This window comes from Oncorhynchus tshawytscha, linkage group LG02, assembly GCF_018296145.1.
Source record: "Oncorhynchus tshawytscha isolate Ot180627B linkage group LG02, Otsh_v2.0, whole genome shotgun sequence".
NCBI lineage: Eukaryota > Metazoa > Chordata > Actinopteri > Salmoniformes > Salmonidae > Oncorhynchus > Oncorhynchus tshawytscha.
In genome coordinates this window covers 64952718-64962311 of record NC_056430.1, presented here as the reverse complement: position 1 = coordinate 64962311, position 9594 = coordinate 64952718, and the positions used below count along the sequence as shown (strand labels likewise).

Sequence of the window (9594 nt, the reverse complement as noted above, 5' to 3'; positions counted from 1 at the left end):
TTTGGGTGAGAATGGGGATTTTTTTATTTTTTTATTTAACCAGATAGACTAGTTGAGAACAAGTTCTCATGTGCAACTGCGACCTGGCCAAGATAAAGCAAAGCAGTGTGGCACAGACAACAACACAGTTACACATGGAGTAAACAATAAACAAGCCAATAACACAATAAACAAGTCAATGACACAGTAGAAAAGAAATAAAGTATATATACAGTGTGTGCAAAAGGCATGAGGAGGTAGGCAATAAATAGGCCATAGGAGCGAATAATTACAATTTAGCAGATTAACACTGGAGTGATAAATGAGCAGATGATGATGGTGGATGTACATTGCCTTCAGAAAGTATTAAACCCCCCCTGGACTTTTTTCACATTTTATTGAACAGCCTGTATTTAAAATGTATTAAATAGAGTTTTTTTTTCACTGGCCTACACACAATACCCCATAATGAGTATGGTTACATGTACACAATAATCTGATTACTGTGGATATTCAGATTAAAATAATAGTTTGATAAAAACATTTACATGCTTTGCAAGAATAAGAATTTCCTAATAATGTTAAAATGGACGCATCTGAAATCAGGCTACCTGATGGCACTCTGATAAATGCAGAATATTGCCAATCCAAATAAATGTTCTTCCACAGCGACCATGTTATTTTTGGAAGCATATTTGATTATGAATTCGAACATATAAAGTTAATGAAAAAATGTATTAAAAATGAAAAGATGAAATGTCTTGAGTCAATAAGTATTCAACCCCTTTGTTATGGCAAGCCTACACCCAGTCACGACAACGATACAAGCGTCATTCCTAACTCAGTTGCCGGAGAAGAAAGAAACTGCTCAGGGATTTCAGCACAACTTTAAAACAGTTACAGAGTTTAATGGCTGTGATTCCAAAACATGCATCCTGTTTGCAACACGGCACTAAAGTAATACCTCAAAATATGTGGCAAATCAATTAACTTTTTGTCCTGAATACAAAGTGCTATATTTGGGGCAAATCTAATACAACACATTACTGAGTACCACTCTCCATATTTTCAAGCATAGTGGTGGCTGCATCATGTTATGGGTATGTTTGTAATCATTAAGGTCTGGGGAATTTTTCAGTATAAAAGAAATGTACAAATTGGAGCAAGTACGGGCAAAATCCTAGATGAAAACCTGGTTCAGTCTGCTTTCCATCAGACACTGGGAGATGGATTCACCTTTCAGCAGGACAATAACCTAAAACACAAGGCCACATCTACACTGGAGTTGCTTACCAAGAAGACAGTGAATGTTCCTGAGTGGCTGGGTTACTGTTTTGACTTAAAAGATCCGAAAATGGTTGTTGGTCATTGGTAGACAACCAATTTGACAGAGCTTGAAGAATTTACAAAAGAATAATGGGAAAATGTTGCACAATCCAGGTGTGGAAAGCTCTTTAGAAACATACCCAGAAAGACTCACAGTTTTTGCTGCTACCAAAGGTGATTCTAACATGTATTGACTCAGGGTTGAATACTTTTCTAATCAAGATATATTAGTGTTTACATTTTCCATTCATGTTTTACAAATGTTCAAATTTCCCTTCCACTTTGACATTACAATGTATGTTGTTGTAGATCGTTGACAACAAATGACAGTTAAATCCATTTGAATCCCACTTTGTAAAGTCGAGGGGTGTTAACACTTTCTGAAGGCACTGTACATGTTTTTTGCTCATTCCTCTTTTGCATGATTGGTATTGGTACATTCCCCCAGCTCCTTCTTTTATACTTCCCCAGTGAGAATACCTAAGTATCAAATGTGAGAAAACTGAGAAGAAAAGCAGCACAGACTACATACTACACCCAATCTATAAGAATGTCTTATTTGAGTCAGAACAGGTGGCTGGAAGGGATGTTTTGAATGAGGCAACAACAAACATATGAGAAAGATTAGAGACAAAGGACAGGAGTGCTTCTGTGGTTTATAATTCATCCACAAGGTGCTCTTTGATCATGGGATAAAATACTATAGAACAAAAATAAGTTGACGCTAGATAGTAAACAATACCGGAGAAGCATTTGTCCAAACAAACTTCCAAAAGGCACTCATGTCGTGGAACATTTTTAAAGCCTTGTGGCTTATGCATGGCAAGAATTTTTTTTAAACACTGACTCATTGCGGCTACAGCAGCCTTCGTCAGGGTGACCCTGAGCTTATTTGGCTATTCAGTTGAGTTTCATTTTATTTCACATATAAATATATCACATTTTGTCCTAATTGCCACATTGACATTTGCTCTAATAAGTTAAGTAGAGCATGATAGCTCAGCACACAATAAGCCTGTGAGAAGATGGGTTTAGGTACCTTTTTAACCACAATGCTCTTTGGCTACGTAGTGACATTCGTTTGACACTGACACGTACAGTGTGAACTGTTGCTGCGTTTCCATACCCTCATGTTGCTCTAATCAGTTAAGTAGAGCATGATAGCTCAGCACACAAATAGCCTGTGAGAAGATGAGTTTAGGTACCTTTTTAACCACAATGCTCTTTGGCTATGTAGAGACATCCGTTTGATACTGTACTGTGTGAACTATTGCTGCATTTCAATACCTTCATGTTTGCTGTTTGTGCAGTTTTACATTTTGTAATTTGTATTTGATGTGTCTGTCTTTGTAATTACAGGCCTCATTAAGGTTAAATATAAAATACAAGGAATAATACAAGAAATCTTACATAAGTGTTGATAAACCCGTTGTGTGTTTGATCTGTCAGTGCACAGCTTATTGCAGTGTGTTGATAAACCCGTTGTGTGTTTGATCTGTCAGTGCACAGCTTATTGCAGTGTGTTGATAAACCCGTTGTGTGTTTGATCTGTCAGTGCACAGCTTATTGCAGTGTGTTGATAAACCCGTTGTGTGTTTGATCTGTCAGTGCACAGCTTATTGCAGTGTGTTGATAAACCCGTTGTGTGTTTGATCTGTCAGTGCACAGCTTATTGCAGTGTGTTGATAAACCCGTTGTGTGTTTGATCTGTCAGTGCACAGCTTATTGCAGTGTGTTGATAAACCCGTTGTGTGTTTGATCTGTCAGTGCACAGCTTATTGCAGTGTGTTGATAAACCCGTTGTGTGTTTGATCTGTCAGTGCACAGCTTATTGCAGTGTGTTGATAAACCCGTTGTGTGTTTGATCTGTCAGTGCACAGCTTATTGCAGTGTGTTGATAAACCCGTTGTGTGTTTGATCTGTCAGTGCACAGCTTATTGCAGTGTGTTGATAAACCCGTTGTGTGTTTGATCTGTCAGTGCACAGCTTATTGCAGTGTGTTGATAAACCCGTTGTGTGTTTGATCTGTCAGTGCACAGCTTATTGCAGTGTGTTGATAAACCTGTTGTGTGTTTGATCTGTCAGTGCACAGCTTATTGCAGTGTGTTGATAAACCCGTTGTGTGTTTGATCTGTCAGTGCACAGCTTATTGCAGTGTGTTGATAAACCCGTTGTGTGTTTGATCTGTCAGTGCACAGCTTATTGCAGTGTGTTGCATAGTGAAAAATTGAGGATGACGTCTGGGGATTGCAACATTCCCCTTCTGTTTGTGTCTACACAGCATCTAGAAGTTTTGTTTGTGTCGTCTCTTTCTTCCTGCCTCCTCTTCGACCCTAGCCCAGGTAATTTGTTGCCATTTTTGTGTTGGTTTTCCTCGTAGTTGCTTATTTTAACATCTTTGGGTTTTTAGAAAAGTGCTATAAAATCATATGTATTAAACTAAAAGCCTCATTTCTGCAATTGCAGAACTGTAGTTTCATTTCATTTCGCCCTACATTTCTACTGATCTGGTTATAAATAACAGAACTAAGTAGTGCCACTCTGTATCTGTTACTTCTGTATTCTTTATGGGATCCAGACACTTAAGTATATTCTATTTCCTGTAATTTCTAGTCTTTTGGTTTCATAATTGATATCAAAAACAGATTTTCTCTTATAGGTCAAGCAGCCTGTAGACCATAGAATTTGGTCAAGGTGATCTGGCCACCGAATGAAACCACCATTCTACCCAACATTTGATCACTGAACTTTACTCAAAACCTTCCCTTTACCCGTTGCTATTTGTGGCAAGTTTCATCATAATAACAGTACAAAAAACATTATAGTCTCTGAACCAGCTTGGAATATTGTTTTGATTGGTTGATTTTTATCCTGTCTTTCATGTGGCCTGTTGGGTTAAAGGCTAATTATCTGTGCAACTTTAAGCTAGCTTATTAGCGTAAAGGAAAACATTTTCAATGCCAATAAGAATTGAATTTACAATGAGCGTCATTTTGTGCAAATCAATGAATATCAGTACTTCATTGTTTGTGTTGATTTATTTCACCCCTCCACCCCCCACTCTTTCCCCTGTTTGAAGGAGAACTTTTTTTTGCTGCGCCACATCCACTCCAGCTTAATGTGATACAGAAATACTACTGCATTGACAGACACTAGTTTGACAATGAGACAAGATGCTGAGGACCCACACATATTTACAAACAAATAAACAGCATATCAATCCATCTGAGGAGATTTACATCCAATGAAGGGAGTAGTACACAGTGTTGTATGAGATCTTCAGTTTCTTGGTAATTTCTCGCGTGGAATAGACTTCAATTCTCAGAACAAGAATAGGCTGACGAGTTTCAGAAGGAAGTTCATTGTTTCTGGACATTTTGAGCCTGTAATCAAACCCACAAATGCTGATGCTCCAGATACTCAACTATTCTAAAGCAGGCCAGTTTTATTACTTCTTTAATCAGGACAACAGTTTTCAGCTGTGCTAACATAATTGCAAAAGGGTTTTCTAATGATCAATTAGCCTTTTAAAATAAACTTGGATTAGCTAACACATCATGCCATTAGAACACAGGAGTGACGGTTGCTGATAATGGGCCTATGTAGATATAACATTAAATCAGCCATTTCTAGCTACAATAGTCATTTACAATATTAACAATGTCTACACTGTATTTCTGATCAATTTTATGTTATTTTAATGGATAAAAATGTGTTTCTTTCAAAGACAAGGACATTTCTAAGTGACCCCAACTTTTGAACGGTACTGTACATTTATAATAACAAATCCATCACAGATCGGACTTGCACAGACTAGGCTGCCGATCATACATCCTCGATTTTGCACTTCTTGATGTGTTGTTTTCTTTTTGGTGTTGTTGCCAGGGCTACAATGACAGAATAAAAACAAATGTTTTAATGCACATGACCGTGGGAAAATCAGAGCTGTGTCCATGGTAACAACAGAAACAATTCATTTAGACCCAAAACAGGTGTCTATTTGCTGAAATATGTGTCGTTGCCCGGCTATTAAAAGGGACTGGGGCTTTTTTGAGGTTTACTTTATAAGTACTGCAATTAAGTGCATGTATTGTCAAAAGTGGATCACTTCAATAAATGGATCACTAATCATTAAACAATGCCACTTTAAATAATGGCACTTTAATAATGTTTACATATCTTACATTACTCATATCACATATATATATATATCATGTATTTTATACCATCTACTGCACCTTGCCTATGCCACTCGGCCATCGCTCATCCATATACTTATATGTACATATTCTCATTCACCCTTTAGATTAGTGTATATTAGGTAGTTGTTGGGGAATTGTTAGATTACTTGTTAGATTTGTGTGTATTAGGTAGTTGTTGGGAATTGTTAGAAGTAAACAGAGGCTTTGAGAATGATGATTGCATGCAATGATGACGCAAAAAATGACTAGGTATCCCCCCCTTACCCGCGTCACTGTCCCTTTCTTGTTTTTAAAGGATGAGAGAAGTGCTACACCTGGTGGAGAGAGATTGTAAGACATAAATAGTTGCTTTATGCGTGCTGTACGTTACGACATGACACGTCACGATGTAATGGAGGGTCAGTTTTTTAAAAACTTTTCTCATACTATGGAGCCATTACCATGTCGATCAACGCTTGAATAGAAGCCTAGTTCACACCCCCGCTTTTGAAGTCAACACAGTCGCTACAGTCCCATTAGTTTTTTTTGTCGCCTCGTTTGAATGTGGCAGTTGCGCACATTTGTATGGAATGGGGTGAGTTTACCTTACCCCAGTTATCACTGCTTTCATCAGCGCCCTTTTCTTGAGAGCGAAACAATTTTCGATTTTCTTGCCCCCCCATTTGTTTTACTCTGAGCGCCTTCTCCCTCTGACCAGCAGAAACACAAACAATTATGACTAGCCCACTTCTGGTTACCTTCACCGATTCCAAATTACCCAACTATTGTTTCACCCACAGTGAAACCACAAATGGATCAGCCAAAAGGCAAGAGTCCATTTTTTTCCATAAACTTCACTCCTACTGTCACAGACTCATCTTTATCCTGATCCTAGGTGCATACCTCGGTCTCCGATACCTACCACCTTCGATAATTCACCCTCATTCACTTCAATTTCTCATCCTTCAGCTCCCTCTGCTTACACATTTTCCCTTTTCCCTGCTTACACATTTTTCCCTTCTTTAACAAACCATTTCCCTTTTTTACACCATTCTTATCCGACTCAAGCTCACCCTCTTCTTCCCTCTCTCTCTTAGACCTTCTCTCCCTCTCCATTTCCCTCCACTCCTCCTCCATTTTCCAAGTACACCTCTCCTGTTGATAATACTGCACTACTCCTAACCACCATCTCGTTCCCGCCTTGTCCAGGGACTCCATTTCCGTCCTCTCCCTCTGCATTCATTGCTGGGTTGCGGTTGCGTTGCTAGCCCGCGGGCTCGTCTCAGGTCTACATGGGTGCGTTCCAGGTGGTCTTCATTGCTTCATCATTTCTGTGTCTATTATAACAGATCGTTAACATAACAGATTAGCATAATTGGTTCAGATTATTTGAGGATTTATTGGCCTCTACTTTTATATTTTACAAATCCCAAATCACTATTGCAGGGCTGACCAACTCTGTTCCTGTTCCTGGAGAGCTACCATCCTGTAGGTTTTCGCTCCAAACCCAGCAGGTTTTCGTTCCAAACCCAACTAACGTGATTCAATTTATCAACCAGTTAGTTGGGCGTGCTAGATAAGGGTCTGAACAAAAACCTACACTCCCATTCAAACACAGAATCCTATACTGGATTTCTTCAGACTACCAAGACAAGATTTGGATGGATGGCCACGTGAGGCTAGTGTTGAACATATCACCTAACCACACACTGGTGGTGTTCCTGCCTGATTACGTTGAAGACATTGCATTGCATCAACCAATGGTTGTGCCACGTCATCGACTATCGGGCATTACATTCCTATATCATAAGATGTGGTTAGCTGATATGTTAAACATCTATCCAAGCTTCCGGACGTCCTAGACGACCAATTCTCATAGCTTTTAGCCGTACCCTTATCCTACTCCTCCTCTGTTCCTCTGGTGATGTAGAGGTGAATCCAGGCCCTGCAGTGCCTAGCTCCACTCCTATTCCCCAGGCGTTCTCTTTTGATGACTTCTGTAACTGTAATAGCCTTGGTTTCATGCATGTTAACATTAGAAGCCTCCTCCCTAAGCTTGTTTTATTCACGCCTTTAGCACACTCTGCCAACCCGGATGTCCTAGCCGTGTCTGAATCCTGTCTTAGGAAGACCACCAAAAACTCTGAAATCTCCATCCCTAACAACAACATTTTCAGACAAGATAGAACTGCCACAGGGGGCGGTGTTGCAATCTGCTGCAGAGATAGCCTGCAGAGATCTGTCCTACTATCCAGGTCTGTACCCAAACAATTTGAACTTCTACTTTTAAAAATCCAACTCTCTAAAAACAAGTCTCTCACCGTTGCCGCCTGCTATAGACCACCCTCTGCCTCCAGCTGTGCTCTGGACACCATATGTGAACTGATTGCCCCCCATCTATCTTCAGAGCTCATGCTGCTAGGTGACCTAAACTGGAACATGCTTAACACCCCAGCCATCCTACAATCTAAGCTTGATGCCCTCAATCTCACACAAATTATCAATGAACCTACCAGGTACCACCCCAAAGCTGTAAACACGGACACCCTCATAGATATCATCCTAACCAACTTGCCCTCTAAATACACCTCTGCTGTTTTCAACCAAGATCTCAGCTATCACTGCCTCATTGCCTGCATCCATAATGGGTCAGCGGTCAAGCGACCTGCACTCATCACTGTCAAACGCTCCCTGAAACACTTCCGCGAGCAGGCCTTTCTAATCGACCTGGCCCGGTTATCCTGGAAAGATATTGACCTCATCCTTTCAGTAGAGGATGCCTGGTTGTTCTTTAAAAGTGCTTTCCTCACCATCTTAAATAAGCATGCTAAGAACAAGATAGAGCACACAAAAACACTTTCAAACGTTCATAGATGACCAGCAGGGTCAGGTAAAGACCTTATTGGCATTAGAGGCTGCAAACATTTCAAGACTCTAGGGTCAGATGGCTTTCATGTTTCTGTTCACCTTCCCACCCATGGGCCAGACTACACTCAATCATAGGACTGACAGAAGAGAAAAGTCTTGAAGGTTGAGACTGAGTCTGATTCTCTCACTTCGGCAAACCATTCCATACAGAGGAGCTCTGTAGAAGAAAGCCTTGTCTCCAGCTACTGAAGCCCTGCTTCCAATTCATCTGATTGAATTAGCAGAAACGGATCATTGCATATTCACAAAAATTATGAGCAAAACACATTCAATCTAACCTGGAATTCTGTTTAGCAGCACCATCCTCCTTTGCCTCGGTTTCCTCCTTCAGGACCTTCTGCCGACGGAGTTGTATTGCTGGTACTATAACATATATGGAGGTGAATAGACATTTCATAGATTGTTCAAAATACATCAGTGTTTTTTTTTAACGATAGCCCATTTTAAAAATGTGGCTGTTATCTAGCTACGTGGAAACCACAAAACCCTTAAGCCCATTTGAAAAACAGTGTTAGTCATATTGATATCTTTACTTAGCAACAGCTAATGTTACTGATGAATAGTCAGCCTAGTCTGTCTCGGTGTGCATTGTTTGGGGATTTTACGTTTGATGAGGCCTACAACTCACAATTTTGAAATGTTTTTTTGACATAATTAATCAACACTAATCATGTTCATTTTAATGTTAATTTAATTAAAGCAGAAAGTAACATACTAGAACACTTAGCCAGTAAACTAGTAACAACTTACCCTTTCTCTCTTCCTCCACTCTTGCCGACTACATTTCCTGTTATTCGATGAGTGAACAATGGAATGTTATTACACTCAACTGGTTCTTGTTCCCATGTGTAAAATTATATACAAAAAAATAGCATGTTTTTGTTCTCCCTCCTTATAGTAAGGTATATTATGTTGAGCCGTTTCAGGATTTGGCTGTGATTAGTATTAAACGTTAGTTCAGAGTTTTTGTTTCTTTTGCATGTTAATTGATTTTATCATATGATCATGAATTGTTCTCAAATAGGTATTTACAGTAACTCAAAAGTACATTGGTGTGCAATTCACAAATACACTAGATCTTGACTATACAGTACTTCCCCTGTATACCCTACCCACTTAAAGTTGAAATAAAACAAGTCAAATGTACAACTGAAAGTAGAGGTTTTCTTGCCTTCAGAAA

At 39.5% G+C, this 9594-nt stretch overlaps 1 long non-coding RNA gene across 1 annotated transcript; it reads right to left on the bottom strand.

The window, feature by feature from the left end:
- Window positions 1-4972: 4972 nt before the first annotated feature.
- On the bottom strand, window positions 4973-9554 carry LOC112245620. The gene is made up of 4 exons (XR_002952767.2): window positions 9165-9554; window positions 8693-8777; window positions 5772-5821; window positions 4973-5192 (listed from the first exon to the last, which is right to left on the bottom strand). It is a non-coding gene; the product is annotated as an uncharacterized LOC112245620 (long non-coding RNA).
- Window positions 9555-9594: the final 40 nt, after the last annotated feature.